Raw genomic sequence first — 14,122 nt, 5'->3', positions numbered from 1 at the left:
AATGCTTCTGAACTCATTCTATGAGACCAGCATCACCATGACACCAAAACCAGACAAAATCATAGTCCAATACCCCAATGAACATAGATGCAAAAATCCCCAATGAAATATTAGCAAACCAAATTCAACAACACATTTAAAGGATCATACATGTGATCAAGTGAGATCAGTTCCAGGAATTCAAGGATGGTTCAATATTCGCAAACCAATCAACGTGCTACACTACATCAACAATTTGAAAAATAAAAATCTTATGAACATCTCAATGGATGCAAAAAAGCTTTTGACAAAATTCAACATCCATTTATGATAAAAATTCTCAGCAAACTGGGTATCGAAGGAACATGCCTCAACACATGAAGAGCCATATATGACAAACCCATAGTTAACACCATACTCAACAATAAAAAGCTGAAAACATTTTCTGTAAAATCAGGAACATGGGGTGGGGAGAACCTTCAAGATAGCAGAGGAGTAAGACGTGGAGATAACCTTCCTCCCCACAAATACATCAAAAATACATCTACATGTGGAACAACTCCTACGGAACACCTACTGAATGCTGGCAGAAGACCTCAGACTTCCCAAAAGGCAAGAAACTCCCCATGTACCTGGGTAGGGCAAAAGAAAAAAGAATAAACAGAGACAAAAGGATAGGGACGGGACCTGCACCAGTGGGAGGGAGCTGTGAAGGAGGAAAGGTTTCCACACACTAGGAAGCCCCTTCGCAGGCGGAGACTGCGGGTGGCGGAGGGGGGAACCTTTGGAACCGCGGAGGAGAGCACAGCAACAGGGGTGCGGAGGGCAAAGGGGAGAGATTCCCGTACAGAGGATCAGTGACCACCAGCACTCACCACCCTGAGACACTTGTCTGCTCACCTGCTGGGGCAGGTGGGGACTGGGAGCTGAAGCTTGGGCTTCGGAGGTCAGACCCCAGGGAGAGGGCTGGCGGCGTGAACACAGCCTGCAGGGGGTTAGTGCACCACAGCTAGCCGGGAGGGAGTCCAGGAAAAAGTCTGGACCTGCCGAAGAGGCAAGAGACCATTGTTTTGGGGTGCGCAAGGAGTAAGGATTCCTTCCCAGTGTGCCCACAGAAGGCAGAGCACTTCCTAAGTAAGCTCCAGAGACGGGCGTGAGCTACAGCTATCAGCTCAGACCACAGAGATGGGCATGAACTGTTAATGCTGTGGCTGCTGCCACCAAGAATCCTGTGTGCAAACACAGGTCACTATCCACACCCCCACCGGGAACCTGTGCAGCCCGCCACTGCCAGGGTTCCGTGATCCAGGGACACCTTCCCCAGGAGAATACACTGTGTGCCTCAGGCTGTTGCAATATCACGCTGGCCTCCGCGGTGGCAGACTCGCCCTGCATTCCAATTATGACTGCCATACCCCTCCCTCCCCTCCAGCCTGAGTGAGCAAAAGAGCCCTAATCAGCCACTGCTTTAACCTCCTCCTGTCTGGGCGGAGAACAGATGCCTGAGGGCGACCTACACACAGAGGAAGGGCCAAAACCAAAGCTGAACCACAGGATCTGTGTGAACAAAGAAGAGAAAGGGAAATTTCTCCGTGCAGCCTCAGGAGCAGCAGATTAAATCCCCACAATCAACTTGATGAACACTGAATCTGTGGAACACCTGAACAGACAATGAATGTTCCCAAAATTGCGGTGGTGGATTTTGGGAGCAACTGTAGACTTGGGGATTGCTGTCTGTGACTGATTTGTTTCTTTTTTTTTTTTAATTTTTGGATTTTATTTATTTTTTTATACAGCAGGTTCTTATTAGTCATCAATTTTATACAATTTTATACAATTTTATACAAATTTATACAATCATCAATTTTAGTGTATACATGCCAATCCCAATCACCCAATTCATCACACCACCACCCCCAACTCCTGTGGCTTTCCCCATTGGTGTCCATACGTTTGTTCTCTACATCTGTGTCTCAACTTCTGCCCTGCAAACTGGTACCATTTTTCTAGGTTCCATATACATGCATTAATATATGATATTTGTTTTTCTCTCTCTGACTTACTTCACTCTGTATGACAGTCTCTAGATCCATCCACGTCTCAACAAATGACCCAATTTCGTTCCTTTTTATGGCTGAGTAATATTCCATTGTATATATGTACCACATCTTCTTTATCCATTTGTCTGTTGATGGGCATTTAGGTTGCTTCTATTACTTGGTTATTGTAAATAGTGCTGCAATGAACATTGGGGTGTGTGTGTCTTTTTTTTTCTTTTTTAACATCTTTATTGGAGTATAATTGCTTTACAATGGTGTGTTAGTTTCTGCTTTATAACAAAGTGAATCAGTTTTACATATACATAAGTCCCCATATCTCTTCCCTCTTGCATCTCCCTCCCTCCCACCCTCCCTATCCCACCCCTCTAGGTGGTCACAAAGTGCCGGACTGATCTCCCTGTGCTATGCAGCTGCTTCTCACTAGCTATCTATTTTACATTTGGTAGTGTATATATGTCCATGCCACTCTCTCACTTTGTCAGAGCTTACCCTTACCCCTCCACATATCCTCAAGTCCATTCTCTAGTAGGTCTGTGTCTTTTTTCCCGTCTTGCCCCTAGGTTCTTCACGATCTTTTTTTTTTTCTTAGATTCCATATATATGTGTTAGCATACGGTATTTGTTTTTCTCTTTCTGACTTACTTCACTCTGTATGACAGTCTCTAGGTCCATCCACCTCACTACAAATAACTCAATTTCGTTTCTTTTTATGACTGAGTAATATTCCATTGTATATATGTGCCACATCTTCTTCATCCATTCATCTGTTGATGTACGCTTAGGTTGCTTCCATGTCCTGGCTATTGTAAATAGGGATGCAATGAACATTTTGATACATGACTCTTTTTGGATTATGGTTTTCTCTGGGTATATGCCCAGTAGTGGGATTGCTGGATCATATGGTAATTCTACTTTTAGTTTTTTAAGGAACCTCCATACTGTTCTCCACAGTGGCTGTACCAATTCACATTCCCACCAACAGGGCAAGAGGGTTCCCTTTTCTCCACACCCTCTCCAGCATTTGTTGTTTGTAGATTTTCTGATGATGTCCATCTTAACTGGTGTGAGGTGATACCTCATTGTAGTTCTGATTTGCATTTCTCTAATAATTAGTGATGTTGAGCAGCTTTTCATGTGCTTCTTGGCCATCTCTATGTCTTCTTCAGAGAAACGTTTATTTAGGTCTTCTGCCCATTTTTGGATTGGGTTGTTTGTTTTCTTAATATTGAGCTGCATGGGCTGTTTATATATTTTGGAGATTAATCCTTTGTCTGTTGATTCCTTTGCAAAATTTTCTACCATTCTGAGAGTTGTCTTTTTGTCCTGCTTATGGTTTCCTTTGCTGTGCAAAAGCTTTGAAGTTTCATTAGGTACCATTTGTTTATTTTAGTTTTTATTTCCATTACTCTAGAAGGTGGATCAAAAAAGATCTTGCTGTGATTTATTTCAAAGAGTGTTCTTCCTATGTTTTCCTATAAGAGTTTTATAGTGTCCGGACTTACATTTAGGTCTCGAATCCATTTTGAGTTTATTTTTGTGTATGGTGTTAGGGAGTGTTCTAATTTCATTCTTTTACATGTAGCTGTCCAGTTTTCCCAGCAACATTTATTGAAGAGACTGTCTTTTCTCCATTGTATACCCTTTCCTCCTTTGTCATAGATTAGTTGACCATAGGTGTGTGGGTTTATCTCTGGGCTTTCTATCTTGCTCCATTGATCTATGTTTCTGTTTTTGTGCCACTACCATACTGTCTTGATTGCTGTAGCTTTGTAGTACAGTCTGAAGTCAGGGAGTCTGATGCCTCCAGCTCCGTTTTTTTCCCTCAAGACTGCTTTGACTATTCGGGGTATTGTGTGTCTCCACATAAATTTTAAGATTTATTGTTCTAGTTCTGTACAAAATGCCATTGGTAATTTGATAGGGATTGCATTGAATCTGTAGATTGCTTTGGGTAACATAGTGATTTTCACAATATTGATTCTTCCAATCCAAGAACATGGTATATCTCTCCATCTGTTGTTATCATCTTTAATTTCTTTCATCAGTGTCTTATAGTTTTCTGCATACAGGTCTTTTGTCTTCCTAGATATTTTATCCTTTTTGTTGCAATGGTAAATGGGAGTATTTCCTTAAATTCTCTTTCAGATTTTTCATCATTAGTGTATAGGAATGCAAGGGATTTCTGTGCATTAATTTTGTATCCTGCAACTTTACCAAATTCATTGATTAGCTCTAGTAGTGTTCTGGTGGCATCTTTAGGATTCTCTATGTATAGTATCATGTCATCTACAAACAGTGACAGATTTACTTCTTCTTTTCCCAAATGGACTCCTTTTATTTCTTTTTCTTCTCTGATTGCCGTGGCTAGGACTTCCAAAACTATGTTGAATAATAGTGGTGAGAATGGACATCCTTGTCTTGTTCCTGATCTTAGAGGAAATGCTTTCAGTTTTTCACCATTGAGAATGATGTTTGCTGCCAGTTTTTCATATATGGCCTTTATTATGTTGAGGTAGGTTCCCTCTGTGCCCACTTTCTGGAGAGTTTTTATCATACATGGGTGTTGAATTTTGTCAAAAGCTTTTTCTGCATTGAGATGATCATATGGCTTTAATTCTTCAGTTTGTTAATATGGTGTATCACATTGATTGATTTGCGTATATTGGAGAATCCTTGCATCCCTGGGATAAATCTCAGTTGATCATGGTGTATGATCCTTTTAATGTGTTGTTGGATTCTGTTTGCTACTATTTTGTTGAGGATTTTTGCATGTATATTCATTGGTGATATTGGTCTGTATATTCCTTTTTTTGTAGTATCTTTGTCTGGTTTTGGAATCAGGGTGATAGTGGCCTCATAGAATGAGTTCCTGAGGTGTTCCTGCCTCTGAAATTTTTTGGAAGAGTTGGAGAAGGATGGGTGTTAACTCTTCTCGAAATGTTTGATAGAATTCACCTGTGAAGCCATCTGGTCCTGGACTTTTGTTTGTTGGAAGATTTTTAATCACAGTTTCAATTTCATTACTTATAATTCATCTGATCATATTTTCTATTTCTTCCTGGTTCAGTCCTGGAAGGTTATACCTTTGTAAGAATTTGTCCATTTCTTCCAGGTGGTCCATTTTATTGGCATGGAGTTGCTTGTAGTAGTCTCTTAGGATGCTTTGTATTTCTGTGGTGTCTGTTGTAACTTCTCCTTTTTCATTTCTAATTTTATTGATTTGAGTCCTCTCCAACTTTTTCTTGATGAGACTGGCTAATGGTTTATCAATTTTGTGTATCTTCTTAAAGAACCACCTTTTAGTTTTATTGATCTTTGCTATTGTTTTCTTTGTTTCTATTTCATTTGTTTCTGCTGTGATTTTTATGATTTTTTTTCCTTCTGCTAACTTTGGGTTTTGTATATTCTTCTTTCTCTACTTCCTTTAGGTGTAAGGTTAGATTGTTTACTTGAGATTTTTCTTGTTTCTTGAGGTAGGCTTGTATAGCTATAAACTTCCCTCTTAGAACTGCTTTTGCTGCATTCCATAGGTTTTGGATTGTCGTGTTTTCATTGTCATTTGTCTCTAGGTATTTTTTTGATGTCCCCTTAGATTTCTTCAGTGATCTCTTGGTTATTTAGTAACGTATTGTTTAGCCTCCATGTGTTTGTGTTTTTTACATTTTTTCCCCTGTAATTCATTTCTAATCACATAGCATTGTGGTTTGAAAAGATGCTTGATATGATTACAATTTTCTTAAATTTACTGAGGCTTGATTTGTGACCCAAGATGTGATCTATCCTGGAGAATGTTCCATGCGCAGTTGAGAAGAAAGTATAATCTGCTGTTTTTGGATGGTCCTATAAATATCAATTAAAGGTATCTGGTCTATTGTGTCATTTAAAGCTTCTGCTTCCTTATTTATTTTCATTTTGGATGATCTGTCCATTGGTGTAAGTGAGGTGTTAAAGTCCCCCACTATTATTGTGTTACTGTCGATTTCCTCTTTTATAGCTCTTAGCAGTTGCCTTATGTATTGAGGTGCTTCTATGTTGGGTGCATATATATTTATAATTGTTATATCTTCTTCTTGGATTGATCCCCTGATCATTATGTAGTGTCCTTCCTTGTCTCTTGTAACATTCTTTATTTTAAAGTCTATTTTATCTGATATGAGTATTGCTACTCCAGCTTTCTTTTGGATTCCACTTGCATGGAATATCTCTTTCCATCCCCTCATTTTCAGTCTGTATGTGTCCCTAGGTCTGAAGTGGGTCTCTTGTAGACAGCATATATGTGGGTCTTGCTGTATCCATTCAGCAAGCCTGTGTCTTTTGGTTGGAGCATTTAATCCATTCACATTTAAGGTAATTATGTAAGTTCCTGTGACCATTTTCTTAATTGTTTGGGGTTTGTTTTTGTAGGTCCTTTTCTTCTCTTGTGTTTCCCACTTAGAGAAGTTCTTTTAGCATTTGCTGTAGAGCTGGTTTGGTGGTGAATTCTCTAACTTTTTCTTGTCTGTAAAGCTCTTGATTTCTCCATCGAATCTGAATGAGATCCTTGCCGGGTAGAGTTATCTTGGTTGTAGGTTCTTCCCTTTCATCACTTTCAGTATATCATTCCACTCCCTTCTGGCTTGTAGAGCTTCTGCTGAGAAATCAGCTATGAACATTATGGGAGTTCTCTTGTATGTTATTTGTCGTTTTTCCTTTGCTGCTTTCAATTATTTTTCTTTGTCTTTCATTTTTGCCAATTTGATTACTATGTGTCTCGGCATGTTTCTCCTTGGATTTATCCTGTATGGGACTCTTTGTGCTTCCTGGACTTGGGTGGCTATTTCCTTTCACATGTTAGGGAAGTTTTCGACTATAATCTCTTCAAATATTTTCTGAGGTCCTTTCTCTCTCTCTTCTCCTTCTGGAACCCCTATAATGTGAATGTTGTTGTGTTTAACATTGTTCCAGAGGTTTCTTAGGCTGTCTTCATTTCTTTTCATTCTGTTTTCTTTATTCTGTTCCGTGGCAGTGAATTCCACCATTCTGTCTTCCAAGTCACTTATCCGTTCTTTTGCCTCAGTTATTCTGCTATTGATTCCTTCTAGTGTAGTTTTCATTTCAGTTATTGTATTGTTCATCTCTGTTTGTTTGTTCTTTAATTCTTCTAGGTCTTTGTTAACCATTTCTTGCATCTTCTAGATCTTTGCCTCCATTCTTTTACTGAGGTCCTGGATCATCTTCACTATCATTATTCTGAATTCTTTTTCTGGAAGGTTGCCTACGTCCACTTCATTTAGTTGTTTTTCTGGGGTTTTATCTTGTTCCTTCATCTGATACATAGCCCTCTGCATTTTCATCTTGTCTATCTTTCTGTGAATGTGGTTTTTGTTCCACAGGCTGCAGGGTTGTAGTTCTTCTTGCTTCTGCTGTCTGCCCTCTGGTGGATGAGGCTATCTAAGAGGCTTGTGCAAGTTTCCTGATGGAAGGGGCTGGTAGTAGGTAGGGCTGACTGTTGCTCTGGTGGGCAGAGCTCAGTAAAACTTTAATGTGCTTGACTGCTGATGGGTGGGGCTGGGTTCCCTTCCTGTTGGTTGTTTGGCCTGAGGCAACCGAACACTGGAGCCTACCTGGCCTCTTTTGTTGGACTAATCACAGACTCTGGGAGGGCTCATGCCAAGTAGTACTTCCCAGAACTTGTGCTGCTGGTGTCCTTGTCCCCATGGTGAGCCACAGCCACCCCCGATTCTGAGGAGACCCTCCAACACTAGCAGGTAGGTCTGGTTCAGTCTCCCCTGGGGTCACTGCCCCTCCCCCTAGGTCCTGATGCACACACTACTTTGTGTGTGCCCTCCAAGAGTGGAGTCTCTGTTTCCCCCAGTCCTGTCAAAGTCCTGTAATCAATTCCCACTAGTCTTCAAAGTCTGATTCTCTAGGAATTCCTCCTCCCATTGCCAGATCCCCAGGTTAGGAAGCCTGACGTGGGGCTCAGAACCTTCACTCCAGTGGGTGGAGTTCTCTGGTATAATTATTCTCCAGTCTGTGAGTCACCCAGCCAGGAGTTATGGGATTTGATTTTACTGTGATTGCACCCATCCTACTGTCTCATTGTGGCTTCTCCTTTGTCTTTGGATGTGGGGTATCTTTTTCAGTGAGTTCCAGTGTCTTCCTGTCGATGATTGTCCAGCACCTGGTTGTGATTCTGGTGTTCTCACAAGAGTGAGTGAGAGCACGTCCTTCTACTTTGCCATTTGGGTTCAGGGCCCTGACCAATTTGTTTCTGATTTTTATGTTTATCTTAGTCTAGTTTTTAGTCCTTGTTACCATTGCTGGATTTGTTTATTGGTTTGGTTGCTCTCTTCTTTTCTTTTTATTTTATTATTATTAATATTTTTTTCTTCCTTTTCTTCAGAGCCTTGTGGCTGACAGGTTCTTGGTGCTCTGGCTGGGTGTCAAGCCTGAGCCACTGAGATGGGAGAGTCAAGTCCAGGATATTGGACCACCAGAGACCTCCTGGCCCCACGTAATATCAATCGGCGAGAACTCTCCAAGAGATTTCTGTCGCAACACTAAGACCGAGCTCCACGCAACGACCAGCAAGCTCCATTGCTGGACACCCCATGCCAAACAACTAGCAAGACAGGAGCACAACCCCATCTATTAGCAGAGAGGCTGCCTAAAATCATACTAAGTTCACAGACACCTCAATACCCACCGCCAGATGTGGCCCTGCCCAGCAGAAAGTCAAGATCCAGTCCCACCCACCAGAACACAGGCCTCAGTCCTCTCCACCCAGAAGACTATACAAGCCACTGAACCAACCTCACCCACTGAGGGCAGACACCAAAAAGAACAGGAACTAGGAACCTGCAGCCTGTGAAAAGGAGACCCCAAACACAGTAAGTTAAATAAAATGAGAAGACAGAGAAATATGCAACAGATGGAGGACCAAGATAAAAACCCACCAGACCAAACAAATGAAGAGGAAATAGGCAGTCTACCTGAAAAAGAATTCAGAATAATGATAGTAAAACTGATCCAAAATCTTGGAAATAGAATGGAGAAAATACAAGAAACATTTAACAAGGAGCTAAAGAATTAAAGAGCAAACAGACACTGATGAACAACACAATAAATGAAGTTAAAAATTCTCTAGAAGGAATCAATAGAAAAATAACTAAGGCAGAAGAATGGATAAGTGACCTGGAAGATAAAATAGTGGAAATAACTCCTGCAGAGCAGAATAAAGAAGAAAGAATGAAAAGAACGGAGGACAGTCTCAGAGACCTCTGGGACAACATTAAATGCACCAATATTCGAATTATAGGGGTCCCAGAAGAAGAAGAGAAAAGAAAGGGCCTGATAAAATATTTGAAGAGATTATAGCTGAAAACTTCCCTAACATGGGAAAGGAAAGAGCCAATCAAGTCCAGGAAGCACAGAGAATCCCATACAGGATAAATTCAAGGAGAAACACGCCAAGACACATATTAATCAAATTATCAAAAATTAAATACAAAGAAAAAATATTAAAAGCAGCAAGGGAAAAGCAACAAATAGCATACAAAGGAATCCTATAAGGTTAACAGCTGATCTTTCAGCAGAAACTCTGCAAGCCAGAAGGGAGTGGCAGGACATATTTAAAGTGATGAAAGGGAAACACCTACAACCAAGATTACTCTCCCCAGCCAGGATCTCATTCAGATTTGACAGAGAAATTGAAACCTTTACACATAAGCAAAAGTTAAGAGAATTCAGCACCACCAAACCAGCTGTATACCAAATGCTAAAGGATCTTCTCTGAGCAGGAAACACAAAAGAAGGAAGAGACCCACAAAAACAAACCCAAAACAATTAAGAAAATGGTAATAAGGACATACATATCGATAATTACCTTAAATATAAATGGATTAAATGCTCCAACCAAAAGACACAGACTGGTTGAATGGATATAAAAACAAGACCCATATATATGCTGTCTACAAGAGACCCACTTCAGACCTAGGGTCACACACAGACTGAAAATGAGGGGATGGAAAAATATATTCCATGCAAATGGACATCAAAAGAAAGCTGGAGTAGCAATTCTCATATCAGACAAAATAGACTTTAAAATAAAGACTATTACAAGAGACTAAGAAGAACACTACATAATGATCAAGGGATCAATCCAAGAAGAAAATGTAACAATTGTAAATATTTATGCACCCAACAAAGGAGCACCTCAATACATAAGGCAAGTGCTAACAGCCATAAAAGGGTAAATTAACAGTAACACGGTAATAGTAGGGGACTTTAATGCCCCACTTTCACCAATGGACAGATCATCCACAATGAAAATAAATAAGGAAACAGAAGCTTTAAATGACACATCAGACAAGATGGACTTAATTGATATTTATAGGACATTCCATCCAAAAACAACAGAATACACTGTGCTCATGGAACACTGTGCTCATGGAAGTGCTCATGGAACATTCTCCAGGATAGTTCATATCATGGGTCGCAAAGCAAGCCTCAGTAAATTTAAGACAATTGAAATTGTATCGAGTACTTTTTCTGACCACAATGCTATGAGACTAGATATCAATTACAGGAACAATCTGTAAAAAATACAAACACATTAGAGGCTAAACAATACGCTACTAAATAACCAAGAGAGCACTGAAGAAATCAACGAGGAAATCAATAAATACCTAGAAACAAAAGACAATGAAAACATGACAATCCAAAAGCTATGGGATGCAGCAAAAGCAGTGCTAAGAGGGAAGTTTATAGCAATACAATCCTACATCAAGAAATGAGAAACATCTCAAATAAACAACCTAACCTTACACCTAAAACAATTAGAGATAGAAGAACAAAAAAACCCTCCAAAGTCAGACAAAGGAAAGAAATCATAAAGATCAGATTGGAAATAAATGAAAAAGAAATGAAGGAAACAGTAGCAAAGATCAATAAAACTAAAAGCTGGTTCTTTGAGAAGATAAACAAAATTGATAAACCATTAGCCAGACTCAACAAGAAAAAAAGGAAGAAGACTCAAAGCACAGAATTAGAAATGAAAAAGGAGGAGTAACAACTGACCCTGTAGAAATACAAAGGATCATGAAAGGTTACTACAAGCAACTATATATCAATAAAATGGACATCCTGGAAGAAATGGACAAATTCTTAGAAAAGCACAAACTTCTGAGATTGAACCAGGAAGAAACAGACCAATCTGAAGCACTGATATTGAAACTGTGATTAAAAATCTTCCAACAAACAGAAGCCCAGGACCAGATGGCTTCACAGGCGAATTCTATCAAACATTTAGAGAAGAGTTAACACCTATCCTTCTCAAACTCTTCCAAAATATAGCAGAGGAGGGAACACTCTCAAACTCATTGTACGAGACCACCATCACCCTGATACTAAAGCCAGACAAAGATGTCACACAAAAAGGAAAATTACAGGCCAATATCACTTATAAACATAGATGCAAAAATCCTCAACAAAATACTAGCAAACAGAATCCAACAGCACATTAAAAGGATCATACACCATGATCAAGTGGGGTTTATCCCAGGTATGCAAGGATTCTTCAATATGCACAAATCAATCAATGTGATACACCATATTAACAAATTGAAGGATAAAAACCATATGATAATCTCAATAGGTTCAGAAAAATCTTTTGACAAAATTCAACACACATTTATGATAAAAAAAAAAAACTCTCTGGAAAGTAGGCATAGAGGGAACCTACCTCAACATAATAAAGGCCATATATGACAAACCCACAGCCAACATCTTTCTCAATGGTGAAAAACTGAAACCATTTCCTCTAAGATCAGGAACAAGACAAGGTTGCCCACTCTCAGCACTATTATTCAACATAATTTTGGAAGCAATCAGAGAAGAAAAGGAAATAAAAGGAATCCAAGTGGGAAAAGAAGAAGTAAAACTGTCACTGTTTGCAGATGATATGATACTATACATAGAGAATCCTAAAGATGCTACCAGAAAACTACTAGAGCTAATCAATGAGTTTGGTAGAGTAGTAGGACACAAAGTTAATGCACAGAAATCTCTTGCATTCCTATACACTAATGATGAAAAATCTGAAAGAGAAATTAAGGAAACACTCCCATTTACCACTGCAACAAAAAGAATAAAATACCTAGGAATAAACCTACTTAAGTAGACAAAAGACTTGTATGCAGAAAACTACAAGACATTGATGAAAGGAATTAAAGACGATGCAAACAGATGGAGAAATATACCATGTTTTCGGATTGGAAGAATCAACATTGTGAAAATGACTATACTATCCGAAGCAATCTACAGATTCAATGCAAACCCTATCAAACTACCAATGGAACTTTTTACAGAACCAGAACAAAAAATTTTCACAATTTGTATGGAAACACAAAAGATCCCAAATAGCCAAAGCAATCTTGAGAAAGAAAAACGGAGCTGGACGAATCAGGCTCCCTGACTTCAGACTATACTACAAAGCTACAATAATCAAGACAGTATGGCACTCGCACAAAAACAGAAATATAGATCAATGGAACAGGTTAGAAAGCCCAAAGATAAACCCATGCACATATGGTCACCTTATCTTTGATAAAGGAGGAAAGAATATAAAATGGAGAAAAGTCAGCTTGTTCAATAAGTGATGCTGGGAAAACAGGACAGCTACATGTAAAAGAATGAAATCAGAACACTTCCTACCACCATACACAAAAATAAACTCAAAATGGATTCAAGACCTAAATATAAGGCCAGACACTATAAAACTCTTAGAGGAAATCATAGGCAGAACACTGTATGACATAAATCACAGCAAGATCCTTTTTGACCCACCTCCTAGAGAAACGGAAATAAAAACAAAAATAAACAAATGGGATCTAATGAAAGTTAAGTTTTGCACAGCAAAGGAAAACATAAAGAAGATGAAAAGAAAACCCTCAGAATGGGAGAAAATATTTGCAAACGAAGCAACGGACAAAGGACTAATCTCCAAAATATACAAGCAGCTCATGCAGCTCAATATCAAAAAAACAAACAACCCAATCCAAGAATGGGGAGAAGACCTTAATAGACATTTCTCCAAAGAAAATGTTCAGATATCCAACAAACACATTAAAGGATGCTCAACATCACTAACCATTAGAGAAATGCAAATCAAAACCACAATGAGGTATCACCACACACTGGTCAGAGTGGCCAGCATCAAAAAATCTACAAACAATAAATGCTGGAGAGGGTGTGGAGAAAAGGGAACCCTCTTGCACTGTTGGTGGGAATGTAAATTGATACAACCACTATGGAGAACAGTATGGAGGCTCCTTAAAAATAGAACTACCATATGACCCAGCAATCCCACTACTGGGCATATACCCAGAGAAAACCATAATTCAAAAAGAGTCATGTATCACAATGTTCATTGCAGCACTATTTACAATAGCCAGGACATGGAAGCAACCTAAGTGTCCATCGAGAGATGAATGGATAAAGAAGATGTGGCACATATATACAATGGAATATTACTCAGCCATAAAAAGAAACAAAATTGAGTTATTTGTAGTGAGGTGGATTGACCTAGAGTCTGTCATACAGAGTGAAGTAAGTCAGAAGAAGAAAAACAGATACCGTGTGCTAACACATATATATGGAATCTAAAAAAAAAAAAAAGGTTCTGAAGAACCTAGGGGCAGGACAGGAATAAAGACGCAGACATAGAGAATGGACTTGAGGGCACAGGAAGGGGGAAGGGTAAGTTGTGAAGGAGAGAGTACCACTGACATATATACTCTACCAAATGTAAAATAGACAACCAGTGGGAAGCAGCTGCATTACACAGGGAGATCAGCTCGGTGCTTTGTGACCACTTAGAGGGGTGGGATAGGGAGGATGGAAGGGAGACATAAGAGGTAGGGATATGGGGATATATGTATACATATAATTGATTTACTTTGTTGTAAAGCAGAAACTAACACAGCATTTTAAAGCAATTATACTCCAATAAAGATGTTAAAAAAAAATCAGGGGCACGATAAGGATGCCAACTCTTGCCACTTTTATTCAACACAATATTGGAAGTCCTAGCCACAGCAATC

This window comes from Delphinus delphis, chromosome 13 (genome assembly GCF_949987515.2).
Source record: "Delphinus delphis chromosome 13, mDelDel1.2, whole genome shotgun sequence".
NCBI lineage: Eukaryota > Metazoa > Chordata > Mammalia > Artiodactyla > Delphinidae > Delphinus > Delphinus delphis.
This window is presented reverse-complemented; position numbering follows the sequence as displayed.